We start from the raw sequence: 14435 nt of genomic DNA, 5'->3' as shown, positions 1-14435 counted from the left end.
TCCAGTGTGATTCAAAATTGTAAAACAACAAAACATCTAAGGTGCTGTGAGCTGGCTTCAGAGTGTATATTCTTATTAGACAGGTTTTCTAAATTTCGCTCCTTTTTTCTTTTTTTTCATATTTGGATGTTTTTTACCTCATTCTAAGTTTAAGAAGTTTATCATTGTCATTCATTAGGAAGCAGACATGACAGCCCATATTTATCAAAGATCTCAGAATCCCTCCCATGAATCACACTGAAAGTTAACCTGAGACTCAAAATAGTATAAAGTCTGAGTAGATTTATGTCACTTACAAAGATTCCTACACTTAAGTTCAGTGAGGAGAAGGACAACTCCTAAGAGAGAGTGTGACATCGCTCTTTGCACCGAAGTATAAATCATAATAACAGTTTGTTTTGACTGGTGCGAAGTGCGGAAAAAAATGCAGCTTTGCAACAGAGATCATTCTGTCACATTAATCGAGTTAATAACTATAACTGATCAAAATAGTACAGGTTACATATGCAAAAACATGATGAGATTGCTGAAATCTTATTATGATGTTTATGAATTTTCCAATTTGTATATAGACTTTAAGTAAACACTAGCAAGTAAATGGACTGCACTTAAGACCAATATGTGCTTTTGTCTTATTAACCACGCAAAGCACTTTACAAAACCACATTCACCCATTCACACAGCACTTTTCTACCATATGCCCACAAATAACAGATCGGAGTTTGGAGTTCAGTATTTTGCCCAAGGACACTTCAAAATACTGAAGGAGCTGGGACTCGACCCACTGACCTCCCTATTAGTGCAGGACCTGCTCTACCTCCTGTCACTGCAGTGGCTTCATTGAATGTATACAATTTATAACAGCAGGAATTTGATTCAGCTGTATCAAAGTAGGCTTCAACTCACATTATCTCAAACTATCTGGAACAACGCCTCATTAGCATGTTTTATGTGCAATATTTCACATGCAGCAAGGCTGTTGAAAACCAGCTGTGGCATCTCTGTGAAACATACTGTCCTATTCCTCTTTCAACTACACCTCTTGTTAGCTTTGAGTATGTGCCCTGTACAGGTAGTGGTAAAAGTTATTTGTGGGGAATATGCTGAACAATATGAGCACATCTGTCAAATATTATAGCCCTGCTAAAATTAAATAAAAAAACACAAAACCCGAAGCTGAAGCAGCAGCAGTTGTGGGAAAAGGAGTCATTGGCCGTTGCTTTTACAGATGATCCTTTACCACCATTAAACAGGTAACATTCATTGCGTTCAAATAAAAGCTTCGTCAGCTCTCATTGAGAAGCTTGAGACATTCAGAGGCTTTGTTTGAGAGATCAAAGATATATTTGATTAATGTGACAGAATGATCGCTGCTGCAAAGCTGCTTTTTTCCCCAGTTGCTCTAAAGTGTGATGTTGCGGGGAGCTCGGACTCTGCAAGAACAGCAGAGTGTCCTGCTCTGCACACCGTCACAAAAATGATTCACTTTTAATAAAATTTATTGTCATCAAGTGTTCCCAAGACATCTCTCCTGCCACACGCTGTTTCTCTTTTAAATGCCATCTCTTGGCAACACCTCTGGAGCCCTCTATTATATATTGGCTGAAAGTCATTTCACATCTTAAAAAGAATGCTTGTGTCCTTGGCCTAAATATAGCACCAACTTTTGTGTGACTGATGTTCTAGCCTGAGATCTTTGATAAATTTGAGTCTTTTTCTCTTGATCTTAACCAAATGCCTTTAGCTGCATTAACCTTCCCTTAACCTGAATGTTTTCCTCCGACAAAAACAGGAGAAAACGTCATATCAGATGCGCATATATTTCTTATAACCCAGTTTATGCAATAAGACATTTTCCAGTGTTCGGTGAAGACGCATAATTTGTGACCCAGAGATCTCGCTCCTCTCATATCATTATTGTGTTGTTATAGGTCATGTGGAGGATAAAGAAGCAAAGGTTAAAGTTTTGTCTAATATAATTCCCCCTGTCCTGTATGAAATAATAAGCATCACAAACCAGAGCATGCACAATCTGGCATCATCGTAACCCCAGCTGAGTCAAGCACATTACAAAATGGTGGTGACTTAATCTTAACTAACAGGGACACCATAACTGTGTGAGGCCCCATTTAAATTGCCAATTGCCTTACTTTGTATACGGAGCAGGATGCATGTGACTAGTCATGCAATATATTAGTCATGCAACCTGGAATGGAGATCTAGACCACGGCTCAGGCAATGACTTGGTAGCATCACCAATCGCTTCAAATGGGGTCCTGTGGGCATTACTACATGGTGTATCAAGGAGGCTTACATAAGCACACTTCCACTGGAGACGGCTTTACCTCCAGAGCAAAGGGGGGGGGGGGGGGGGCGAAGAGCAGAACAGAGGGAGGCGGAGGGGGGGCAAGAAAGAATTCATTTGTATCTCCTCCACATAAATAACCCACGACTGGATCAAATGTCACATTAAATGGCTGAGGTCTTGAGACAGCATGTTATTGATTTCCACAGCCAGGCGGTAAGTGGGGGGAAAATAAGGCAAGAGTTAAGGGTAGAGGGTGATTTGACTGTGCTAGTCCCAGACAATAAGCAGGCCCAGCGCCAGAGCAGGCAAGACAGAGGGAGGAGGGGGGGGTGAAGAAAATGAAAGCAACAAGAAAAGACAGAGGGGATATGAGGCCCTGCAGCTACCCCTGAGAAAGCTCACTGAGGCAAGGTCTGACTCACAGGATGGCTCACAGGGGAACAGCGATTTCTACCTCAGCAGCAGACGGTCACCCCCAGTCAGTGTCTCCTCCTCCATCTAGTCCATCGCAGATTTCCAAATCAAGTTCTCCAAACCAAACAACAAAATAGGCTGTTGAGACACTAACTCCAGAACAACACCAAGGAGTGTTTACTGACCTGACGCCTTCATCAGCCGAACAATGTCATTTGTCTGAGAGTTCAAAAACCCTTAAAATAAAAGAATAAAAATAAATAAACATCCATGTAATGATGTGAAAATGTTTGGTTATAAAACCGACTTAGTCAGGGTCAGTCATAGATCAGGGTTTGGGTTAAATAAGTACTTAGTTGAGGTTATGGAGCTTCATTGTCATGTTGACGCAGATGGATACAGGAAACAAAAAGCAGTCTCCCATATTAAAGTCTGACGCTCTCTTGATTGATTCATTCACCACAACCTCCTCCTTGTAAAGACTTTTTCTCACTATAATAACGTTGTCTGATTTCTTTGTTGGTGCCTGCTATGATACTACAACCACAACGGTAGCATAGCATAATTGTGATTGGCCCGGGTGCAAATGTTTGTCTTCTGTGAAAAAGACATCCAGTCATGCAAGTTATTAGAAATGACAGGGAGCAAGCTCATTGGACAAATCCGGATTACCCAGCATGCTTTACTTCATAACCTTTGAGAAGAAAGTAACCAGATTACAGCGGTGAGTAGAAATAATATTTATTTTACATAAAAAATGCAGTTTTGGAAAATTTCAATAAGGGCAATAAAAATATAAAAGACTCAAAAGCGTAAGTGCGATGGGCCCCTGCTGCACCGTCAGTAGTTCCGCCACTGGACCACAAGAGAGCTGAGTTATTCGAAGGTACATGTTTCAGAGCATTTGGCTAAATGACCGGATTCGTCATTTATAATGGACAAAAAGTCGCCACAGGCGGCTACAACAGCAGATATAGTATAGTAGATTATTTCAGGAACAACATGAAGCTGCTTCACAGCTACTGCTGAAGAGAGAGAACCTGGAAATACTGACCAACCTTCAGTAAATATCATTCGAATTACACTTCATTTATGCTTTTGTGTTGTAAAAACAACCCTGTGTTCCTAGATGCTCCTGTTGAATCACAGCTATCCTGAATTATCCTGTGCACTGGGGTCAGCGAGGACAAACCTCAAATAAACCCAGCCGGAAGGTTTTCATCACAAAAATTACTTTGTGACCACTTGAAGAAGCCTTCAAGGCCTTCATGTTATTTGTGCATCCATGGAAAAAACTCCCCAGTCCTTTGTTTAACAACATTAAGATTTGGGACTCTAAGCCTGTGATGGTTGCAAAATAAAAATACAATACATGCAGAACTTAAAATATATATGTACATATATAAATTGTACACTCCCGTAAGGTGTGAATGCAGTTTTATGCTTTAGTCTTTTACAACAACGACCTTTTTCCAGTTGCTCACGGTCCCACAACTGAACTGAACCAACAAATTTTGTTTCAACAAGACAGCTGGAAAAGCATTTTTTGCGTATGGGTGCTTTGTTTATTCCATTTGGGAATTCCCATAATGCATATTGAATAATTGGCAATAAAGGCAAATGAATAAAGCTGCCCATAAGGGAAACTTTACAAGGATAATACAACCCCAAGAAGCACGACTCTCATGGTGTTACAGAGGGAATCACCTTCATGCAATAATGAGACTTTTTTTTCTTTATTATGACCAACAGTCCATGACTGGGTTGTATATGTCAGTATATGACCCAGAAAAGCATCAGATCCAGACGTTTGCAAAGCTGGAACTGGTGAATCATTGGCATCATTGGTTAAAAATGAACCGTTTAACAATAGTTTCCAAAATAGTTTTTCTTTTCTTTTTTTTTTTTCTGTCCATCAACTGATAAATTAATTGACTAATCTTGAGCGTAAAAGTTCACTCTTGACCTTGGGAACAACAGCCCTAACTCAAGATCAGTTTACTAGCCTATTCTGGAGCTTTCGACTGTATCTCTGAGTCTTCATGAGCCCTTTGAGGTTGGCTCAGTCGCTGTAAGGTCTGGAAAAAGATACTGTATAGGTCTTGAATTAAGATCATGATGGACATACACAGACAGATCAAGTGACTCATATGGCTGCTATGGGAGGAAATCTGACTAGCTTAGTTGCCAGACAGTAATTGAGCACAGAGCTTGTCGACACCATGTTCATTTAATTTGAGATTCCTTAAAGGTCCTGTATTTGAGCTTTAACACATCAGCTGTACAGGTGAATTCTGCTTGTCAAGCATTTCATTGCAAAGGGACCATCTTCCATCAAACCTAAATAACATTAGGCTCTCAGAAAAGATGAATAAGCACTCTGTTTTTAATCTTTCAGGAGTGTCCCTGGTTGATACAGGAGAACGCCCGCTGAGAACATTCAATGATTTTAATGGAGCCAGTGGAGACAAACAGTCTTGCAGCATGTGGTTCTTTTCCTCTGCAATAACAATTTGACATGCACCTCCTACGGTATAATCCCTCATGACTTCTATAAAAACTCTGGCCGCTGTCAGTGAGGATGGGCTGAGTTCAGAGGCTCCTGCAGGAGGAAGATGAGTAATACAGTACCTCTAATAAAAAAAAAAAAAAAAAAATGCTCGTAGATATTAATTCTGTTATTGATCTGAGCCATTCTAATGTACCCACTGGCACAATGAACTCAAAAGACTAAACCCTGTTTACCCCTGCAGGCCACACAGCAAGAGCAGAAATCAATTAGTGCACGGAAGAGAACATATTTTACAGTTACGCTGCAGCAGGAACAGTGCAGCTATATTAGCTACATTTGTATTTTCCTTTAGCGTCAGGCTGACAGTTTCCCACAGCCACCAGCCATCTTTTACTGTGCAGGCCAAGTGGAGCCCATTGCAACAACACTACCCTTTCATACCCCCAGGATGGTGTACACATGTATTTGTGCAATTGTATGCATGTGTGTGTGTGTGTGTGTGTGTGTGTGTGTGAGTGAGAGAGAGAGAATGGGTGAAGCAGTATGTGAATGTCTGTGTGTTGCTGTGTGTTATTTGTAATCTTGGTGGCTGCTCCAGGCTGGATTACTCTGTGTTGTAAGTAGGGAACAGTCCTGGTGTTTTATGATAAATATTCTTTTCTTGCCGCCAACCCTCCCATAATACACACACACACACACACACACACACACACAAACAGACTTATAGTTAGCTCTCAACCAGGTTGGCCTCCTCTCACACACATGACATTTGCTGCAGTGAAATTCATTTGTTTTGCACAGCGCTGCAGCCTTTATCTGCACCGACCTGCACATGCTCGTCTACTAAAGGCTCCAGGGCAACGTCAACCCCAAAATCTGAGGTTGGTCTTCCAGGACAGGCAGTTATCTAACTTTTTACCAGGTATTCAGAAAGAAAAGGCAGAAATAAACACAGAAAGGGCTGAGTTGACGAGGACTTATTGCTTTGGATACTGATGAAACAATAGACTCTAATCTTCCAGATAGCAAAATGAATCCTCTGGCCCAGTATATAATTGGGTCTATGGGCCGAGTCTGGCCCACATCTGGGTAGATTCTGGCTGTCATCCTCTGGTGTTGGCTGACAACCAGAAAATTTTCTTTGTGTGCACCAGAATTGGTCCAGATGTAGAAAAAGCATTCTCCATGGGCCAGACTTGGGCTGGGAACTGGCTGTATACTGGGCCAGAAGAAACCCAAGCAGGTGGTCCAAGTAAAGGCCAGATGCGTCTTGCTATCTGGGATATAACCATGAGTCATACACTGCACAGCAGTCTATAAAACTATGACTAAGGATTTTACAGATCTGAGTTATCACAATCATTTTATCATCTGTTGTACACTCACACGAGCATCGCGAGTTGCAACTTAACCCACAACCAGTACCACTTACATGCATTTAATCGGCCAATGCAGCATCTTCCCACACTTTTACATCCTGTTGTGACAAAAGCTGAGTGAGGTTCAACTACTTTTTGATCCAACACTGTTTTTTTGCCACAGCCCTCTGTTGTGGCCACACTGAAATGAATAAGAGCCTGAGTTTTAACATTATGAGAGACATGAAAAGAAGAGTGGAGAGGTGGCAGGAAGGATACACAACACTCATGTTGCATTCAATCTGATAGATATGACTTTTCCTCCTTGATGTACCCCCTCACTCTAGACATTTAATTTCCTATTTTCAACTTTACTTCTGCAGTACTTGTTATTAAACTTGTTATCTCAGAGATGCAAGGTCTTCTGAGTTACGTTCTGAAACACCAGATGAGATCCTCTGTGATTTCGATCACAGAGGATTATGGGAAATTGAAGGTACAAATTAATTCAGTTTAAAGTTATTCAAAGGCACCATGACAACAAAATGTGACAGGTGCAAACTGGTGAAGGGTCACTCTCCCTTCAGTTTTGCCCGGTCTGACGTAGCCTAATTACTGACCTTTAATGTTGTTGTGACACCAGGAGCCAGACGCATAAAACTCTCTGTAGATTCATGACTAAAAATATGTGTACGCACAAATCCTGAAAGGATTCCATTTTATAAATCTCACTCTTTGAGAAATTGGGCGCTCGTGCACAAGCCTCGTTCCCACTCACACAATTAGCCATAAATGGATGAAGACAATCCCTTAATCCATCAGTTTGCAAACACAAACACTGTCTATGCCACAAGTTATCAGGCACAGCACAGAAAAGAATGACAAAAAACAAACGCAATTTCACCAATTGTCAGTCGGATTACAAACTGGAGCTCATCAGTAAACTTTAGTACAATAACTCCAACTGTAAAGTCCTGTTTTACTCTTAACTTCATTTGTTGTCATATGACGTCTTAATTGGGCACCAGACAGGCGTCCTAAACTGTGATTAGCAGATATTTAAAATAGTATGGAAACAGTTTACAGAATGCTTTACACTAAATAATGAAGACATAATATTAAACAATGCTAAAGGAAACATTGAGCACACAAACACAATTATCTCTGTTTTTGCTGTGTAAAACAATAATGAAGAGCTTCATGAAGTCGTTAAATCCTGTGTCTCCTCTTTATTTTGCAATTTCATTTCACTTGTCTCGCTCTAAAAACCATGTGTACATACGGTCAAAGGAATGTGTGAGGTGTGCACAGTCACACTGCACATTCTGTGTTCGTAAATACCAATTCATGTGCGGGAAATGGTGTATGCATGGTTTTTGTGTGTACACATCATTTATATTTATACTTAGTCTTTGTCTGCAGCTGTCCAGGCTAAAACTTTCATGAAAGCTAAGCTACAATAGTTAAATAGGAACTGGCATCAGGTTCTCGTGCTGCAATGTGGATGCTTTGACATTACTATGCTTTTGCTACCCCCCCCCCCCCCCACTGCACTAACTTGATGTCTAACCATGTTCATGTTGACACTAAATTTTGAGGCTGGAATTACTTTTATTACTGGAATGAATCATCCAACTCGCCTCCATGTGTGGTGTAGATGTAAATAACCTGGAGCAATCGAAGTCCACAGCAACATTCAAATTCAAGTGAGCTTGAAGGCATGAACAGTTGCTTTTGAATTTAGTCATCATTTCTAAAACATGAATGCAGCTTTTGTTTAGGGTCGTATTGATTGGTAGAATTGGAAACCCTGCAAATCCCCTCTCACCAAAAGCCCCAAGCTCCACCTCAGACACATCCTCCCACTTCTTAAACATACACAAGATCCAACGGCTGTTCACTGATCTGCTGGTACATTGATGCGCACCCCCCCACCCAACCCCACCCACTGCTGATAGCCTCACTTTCTATGGCAACTGGAGGCTCTTTGAAGCATGAATGGGGGGTGGTGGGTCCTTCCTGCTCTGTCTTCTCTCTAATTCTTTTTTTTCCCCACTGTCATTCTTTCCCTCATTCTTTTTTTCCCCATCTTTCGCTCCTCTCATGAATATAAAATGTGGAGTCCCTGCAATGCGCTTGGCTGCTGCCACTGCAGAAGGTCTTAACCATTAGTGAGAATAATCCATAGCTATGAACTCCAGCCTTTTGCACTCCTCTGTAAGCTCCTCTGCCATATGCTGCGACTGGCAGAGGTGGGCTGGAAAGAATGAAAGCCACCATTATCAGCTGTTTCCCTGTGTGTGACTCACAGAGCATGAGTCATTATGTACTGTAGAGAATCTGACCTATAAAATCTAAGCGACTTCTGTAAATTGGTTAACCTTGGTTTGTATGCTACCACCTTTCCCAGTGTCATGGAGTTATACATTTAACACTGCAACACAAACAAGCAATCTAACCAATTTGCTGCTGATGCTCATCATTAAATGTGAGCATTTTTCAACCATGCAAGCAGCGGGGGTGTACAGACAGAAACATCGTTCTGTCAGCGGGTCGCTCCAATTCATTATTTCGTCACGTCTGCAGTATTCACTCAGCATTATTGTGTGGATCGCCATCAGATCTGGTATAAATATTCATGGGTGCCACAGGTCAAGATTTTCACCTCTTCAGTATAATATTTCAGATGGATTTGCGCCAAACTTAGTGCAGGCTTTATAGGTGTGCAATTGCAAGGTTGACATTTGTGATTTTGGATTAAGTGTGGATTAAATAAAATTTTGTACGGACAACTTGGAGATACATTTCATCTAGTGCCAGGTACGGCATGGATCAAACATGCTGGCTGAAAAAGCCTCACAGAGCTGCTAACATGCTGTGAAGTCTAACTCTCATTTCTAAAACAATTAAGGGGAACTCATACAAGCAGCACAGGAGGCAAATCAAAACAGCTGTACCCACTGGTTACTATGTAAGTCCATATAGAGGTGGAGCGTTGATGCATGTCAGCTTGTCAGTGAACACGACTGTCCTATTTCTCAGCTTCAGCTTGTGCAAATTCTCCTGCGAAACAGCAATTTTACTCACATTCACTTCCGACACAAGACCCTCCCAACTATTGTAGCTTACAATCGCCGCTTCTTCCTACATGACGCGACAGGTGTGTGTGATTGGTGTCATTTGAACATTATATGACATGGGCAGTGTGATCCACTCTGCAATATTTTCTACTATGATTATTATTATTGTTATTATTGATATTATTAAGATGGAAATGGAAGACAAGGTGGTAAAGATACAATATGCTTAAGGTAATTCTAGACGGTTTTGCCATTAGTTTATTTTTCACCTGTAAACTATCCACACCACATATACTTGTCACAATTCCACCAAATGTCACTGATCTAAACCAAAAATGTGAAAAAAAAAAAAATAATGTCAGCCAAATACCCACCCTGGCACTGGTCTCACACTATCAGTGGATATTTATTTATTTTCCTTCCACTGGAAGCTTTTCAAAAACACTGACATATGGTTGTCATCTTTCAGAGTCCAACTTGAAGGCCAAGTTTACTCCAACTCGTTCAGTCTGTGACATGTCTTTCTGTTTATGATGTCAAATGACTATAAAACAGTGCTTTGACTGACAGTCTAAGTGCATCTGCACAGAGCTTTACCCACTTAGATCAAAGAGAATATAAAGCGGTATCCTTACGAGCTGATGAAAGTGATGAATAAAACAGAAGAACAAGAGTTTCTGTTTTTTCATTGTGGCTGGAGATCAACACTGTTTACATGTAAACATTGATTTCAATTTGATTGATATTAGCATTGGCGTCATTACTCTTCTACCCTTCAGTCAGCAGTTTTTGCAAAATCCATTAATTAAATATGAAAGGTACATAAAAAATTAATTCGTTATGAATTACATTATTCTAAAAAGGGAGTACAAAAAAAAGTACATCAGTGTACTGCCAATGTCAGTGGTCCAACACATCAGGGGACATAAGTAGGAACAGTTTGACACAGGCAAAAATGTTTAGCTTTTTCCCCCCAATTATTTTCTACCGTAGAAACATGGCAGTTAGGTCTAAACAATATGCAAAAAAAAAAAAAAAAAAACAAAACAAAACAAAAACTAAGAAGTCATGTTGCAATGATTTTGGCAGATATCGCAATTGTGATACAATTTCAGTTGAAATGGTCATTTTTGCATTAATGTTTCACTGAAAAAAATATATATAAAAATGATGATGACATCATTTTCTCTTGGGTGTTGTACCAAACAAGTACATTCCTTTAGGTCTGGCGAATATGATTTACAGGCGTAGGTCGTGGCATCTCTGTGGCACCACAGTGCTTCATTTATGATATGTTGTGACATATTTTACCTTTAGCAAAGAAAAAAAAGGAAAAAAAACCAAATTGCAGCCCTTGAGATTTTGATAATATTTTGATTCATTGTTCAGCCCTAATGGCGGGCTCCTTGGCAAATGACCAGCTCTCTATGTAGTTTTGAAGGGCTTGTTCTAAGCTAACAAAATCATAACATGTCTTAGTTTCAGGTGATTATACAATAATAAAAACATACTTATGATTATTATATTCCATTTCTGCCAATACTGTACATCTCCCAAAATCCTACACTCCTGGTCCTTTAAATGCTAACAGGACCTCAGTCTATTCTTGTATCACTTACTCTTACCCAATTATTATTTAAAGCCAGTGTGTGCCACACATCATCAAACAGATGTATGGCTCTAACCTAACACTTATCTTAATCTTCACAGCTGAATCAAAGCCAGCCGCAGTGATGTATAACAGAGATATACGACCACACAAGACAAGGCTCCACACTTATTTCTTTCCCCCTGCTTTTTTTCTGTGTGTCAGAGCGCCGGGGAGCCCATGAGGTAGACCTGCATCCATCAGTACCTTCCACCAGGTGTGAATGATTGCTACCAATTGTGCCAAACTCACTAGAAGCAGCAGGGGGAGGATGGGGAGGGAAGTGGAGAGACAGGAGGTCCACCTGTGTGGGCTCATCCACTGAAACGCTGATGAGGCGAATCCTCAGGTATGTCCAGGTACTGCATGTGTGTGTGTATGTGTCTCTTCTGCCATTCATTGCAGAGTTTCTAACCTTAATACTATTCACACTTTTCTCCACAGAGGCAGGAACACTCATATCAGCTTCATATTGAATACACACTTCCCCTGTGACGCTGTCTTTCCTGCTGACAGAACAAATGCCTGCGCTCTTGTGATTAAAGCTGCTGTCACTGGGTTTTCATCAGAGGCGTCTCCCTCTCTCTCTCTTTCTCTCTCCCCTCCACCTGCCCCACTCTCTTTTTCTTTAGGCTCATTTCTAATTCCTCAGCTCTATCACGCAGCTACATCACCAGAGGCTCGATTGTGCTTCAGGAGAACATGAAGAACCTGAAGGGAAGACAAAGCGGAAAAAGCCGTGATGTGAGCTGAGGACAGAGCACCAATGGTTATAAGAGGTGTAGGGCTACTTATTTTTGTAGCTTTTGCTATGATTTCTATCTGTTTCCTTCACTCCTAACTCTCTGTGCTCATATATACATTATTTTATTCCAGCCAAAATAAGCTTTTTTTCCATGTACACGGTTTTCTGTTTCTGGTGTAAGACAACAGAGCAAGTCGGACTGAAATGCAGCCCATGTTAATGAGCAGCCACTTCCAAGTTGATGAATGAGAGGCATAAAGAGGTGAGTCTGCGGAGGGAACGCCCAACCTCATGCTTGTGGGGCAATACTGGCAATTCTTGTCTTCTACTCTATTCATGTTGAAAGGGCAACAACCAATGAGGAAACTCCAAAACTCAGCTGGACAACCAATGTTGTAACTCAGTCACTCAGTCACGGATGTTCATGTTTGTAGGGCCGGCCCGGCTGTTGCTGTCCAGCCTAAAGAAGTCAGCAGGCAGCAGGGTCTTTTCCTATCGTGCTCCCAACCTCCCCTCTGACATCAGACTGTCTGACTCCACTGAGGCATTTACATCCAAATTTAAAACTCATCTTTATGCCTTAACCTCCAGTTATTGGCCTATTCATTGATTATTTAAGGCCTGGTATCTGTCACCATTCTCCTGCCGGTGGGTCATTCTCAGTCTCAGTGAGTCCATTAAACCTAGTATGTACAGTAGGGTCCATGTTGTCCTGCAGATAAGATTATTGTAAACTTTATGAAAACCACGGCATCTCTCTAACCCTCTGCTTGTTTATTTCCTCAAGCACATAAGCCTCCAAGCTGCGTGCCTCTCTCTCTGTCTCTCTCTCTCTCTCTCTCTCCCTTTTTCTCCCCCTTGTCATCTCTTTTCACTTAGATGCTTTGTGCTGGACCATCAGCTGTCCTGGAACCTCTCTTCCTGAGGCTGTTGGTACCTCAGTCCAGATGTTTTGGAACTGGCTCTTCATCCTTTAGGATTTTCTGCCTCTTCCTTGTTTTCCTCACCCTCTGTGTGTTTTATTTCCTTCTTCCACACAAGTAAATGATGGACTTAGTTTTGCCTCTTGTATGTTTGTGTGCTCTGTCCTCCTTCCAGGTCTTCAAGGTGAGGACGAAGTCCTGTGACTCAGGTCCTATCTGAGGGTGGCACATGGAAGTTGCCATATTCTTCATTAATGTGTACAGTCTACAATGGTGTCATCCTGGTTGTCTATATTGAAAATCTACTTTGTTGCTCTACAAAATAACAGGAGCACCTTACAATATAATGCAATTCAGTTAACAAATAAGGCTGAAAGCCGGTGTTGAAATAATATTTTTACAAAGATATTATAATCTTTGTAATTTATTGTAGGACTCCTGTAGCAGATGATGATGTGACTTTTTTTTCCACCTTCTGCATCTAAAGTGATGCAAATGAACAAAAAGTCCAATCATGGTGAAGCTGTCCTTTTGAAAGATGGCCGTTATACCATAAATCTGACACCATAAATATATTTGCCAGCATAAGCAGGCTGTTCTATGAGCTTACTATACGTGACAGTGCATCTTTGAATATATCTATTTCACAAGAGAATAGTATGAAGCATATCTGCCAGTTCCACACTAACACAGAAGGAGGTATCATTATTCAATGTGTTTCCTAAAAGAATCAAGTACGACACTGCTGTGGTCAATAGATTACATTGTGTGACAGGCTGGCTGCATTGCATGATGAATTGTTTCGCATTACATTTCCAGTTTAGGTTTATTAGACTTGTTAGTCCTATTATGCGGAGCTGAGCTGCACACTGCTGAGCACCAAACAACAGCAGACAGGCATTGGATTCCTAATGCAGAGGAAAAATAATGTCGCTTTATTTAATTATTCAAATGCAGTTTTGACTATTTGTGTTTGGCTGTTTGGATAATATTGACTAATGGCACTTTTCAGAGTACAAGTGAAAAAAATGTGCAGGAGAAATGTCCATGGTTGTGGTTGTGTCTCTGGTAGGCCCTGCAATGCCAAACAGACCATTTCATACATTTGAAGTGAACATTTTAAATGGATTATTTATTTCCTGCAGCACTTTCTACAGCACAAATATCAGTAGCTGACAGGAAATAAACTGAAGCCCAGACTATTTCCCTGCAATGTAATTCTAATTAAATGGTCTTTATAAGAAGCTTTTCTAATCGCAGGTCTCACGTTTCACACTACCATTGTCTTGTCCACAGTTGAGACAGCTCTATAATTAAACTGCAAACAGTAATGGTTAAAAACAACAATAGTAAATACTGTAACTATGATCACAGCCTGTGCCTCCTACCGAGGCACTACATTCTCCACCAGTCATCTTTATGTATCTGCACCTTGAAAATTTGCAGT

This window comes from Trachinotus anak, unplaced genomic scaffold (genome assembly GCF_046630095.1).
Source record: "Trachinotus anak isolate AG129_WGS33_773 ecotype Australia unplaced genomic scaffold, CSIRO_AGI_Tana_v1 ptg000020l, whole genome shotgun sequence".
NCBI classification, from domain to species: domain Eukaryota; kingdom Metazoa; phylum Chordata; class Actinopteri; order Carangiformes; family Carangidae; genus Trachinotus; species Trachinotus anak.
The sequence above is the reverse complement of the archived record's forward strand: the minus strand, read 5'-3'. Positions refer to the sequence as shown.